Consider the following 1,926-nt stretch of genomic DNA (forward strand, 5'->3'; position numbering starts at 1 on the left):
TAGGGCACTATATATATATATATATATATATATATATATATATATAAGTATGTGAATTTATAATAATATAGTACAGTAATATATCATACTATATTATATTTATTTATTGATTTTTATTATTGATCTTTGTGTATAAGTCTGCTTCATCAATGTATTTTAGTTATGTGGTGTATTTCACCATCAAAGCATACATTTAAACATTAATAAATTGTATAAGAAAACTATTTAAATTGTTTTTACTTACAAGTTTTTGAAAATTCTGATTAAGTTATATTAATACAAAATTTTAACTGTATACAAATTCAATACATTACTAGTTAATATTGTGTGCCTGTAAATAACATTTTATACTTAAGTAATTTTTTAAGCCTCGTGAGATTTATTGTACATGACAAAAGCAATATTTTTTTCTACAAAAATTTTAATTTTTTTAATATACCCACTCGAAATCAAAAGTATGATGTATAAGAATTGTAAAACTTATTAATCACTATTATCATTTAAAATACGATAGCACACAATTTAAAACTATAATTGGATTTTACTCTTATATAAAGAAAAGTCTAGATGCAGGACCGGCACTACAAATTGCGGGGCCCCGTGCAAAATAGTTGAAATAAAATAATACACAACAATTAATATTTAATATATACTGAGTACATATATATTATATATGTTATCGTAAAAGATGTAAATTAGGAATAAAAAAAATGCTTAGCTAGTATTTTAAAAGCTTAACATTAATAGATGATATCATCAATGCTTAGGCATTAATTGACAACATAGGGAATGTTGTAAAAATCGGATATTTTGTTGGAACATTTACAACTATGAATAGGAAATTACCTAATATTATTAATATTTAATACTGATATGTAATGAAGATATTTTTGTTTAGCGAAATATTAAAATTAGGTTCGTAATAATTATACAAAACTATTTATATTCACAATTTATTGTATTATTATACCGTACCAATTTGAATTGCATAAAATATTAATTTTTTTACAAGTACATCTATTATTTTTGTATCCTGTTTTACAAATACATCTAGTATATCTTTGTGATTCCGATCACGAGATTCCATAGATACATTAGTATTATATGCAAAAACAGTGGCGTAGCCAAGGGGGGGGCTAAGGGAGCTATAGCCTCCCCCATGGGCCGTGTTTTTATGTATAATGTATCTTGACTATTTAATAGAATCAATGCTCGTTTTAATCAAAGGCTTATTGATGTTATGCCACTTGAAGGACTTATTCCGGTCAATTTAAATATGTATAACGATAAAAATATTATAAAAGCTGCTAAAATATATGTCCAAGATCTCCATAATGATACCTCATCTACAATCAGGGCTGACCTGTTCATATGGAGGCAACAATGGAGTCAAAATACTATTCCAAAACCGAATTCTGCTCTTGATTCACTATCTCATTACACCAATCTTCGACCTAACATTAAAATACTTTTACAATTATTCGCCACGTTATCAGTTACCTCTTTCACTCCGGAAAGGACGTTTTCAGCACTTAATCGCTTAAAAATTTTTTTAAGAAGCACCATGTCGGAAAACAGACTGAATGGATTAGCTATGGCTAATATAAATAAAGAAGAGCAATTCCATGAAAGTAAAATAATAACTGAATTTGCCAGAAATTCGCCTAAGAGAATGCAGCTGTCAGAGTGGAGCAAGTGACTGAACACTGAAATCAAAATTATTATTATTATTATAAATTATATATTAATAAATATTTTTAAAACTATACTAAAATACTACTACTAAAATGCGTTTAGAAACTTGGTGGTAGATGGTGGGGCGGGTTAAGGGTGAATTCTCATATCCTCTCTTACCTTACTTATCCAAAAAACATGGTTAGCCCCCTCCATTTAAAAATCCTGGCTACGCCAGGTTAGGTTAGGTTA

Source organism: Sipha flava, unplaced genomic scaffold, assembly GCF_003268045.1.
Source record: "Sipha flava isolate LNK unplaced genomic scaffold, YSA_version1 38_pilon_pilon, whole genome shotgun sequence".
Taxonomy (NCBI): domain Eukaryota; kingdom Metazoa; phylum Arthropoda; class Insecta; order Hemiptera; family Aphididae; genus Sipha; species Sipha flava.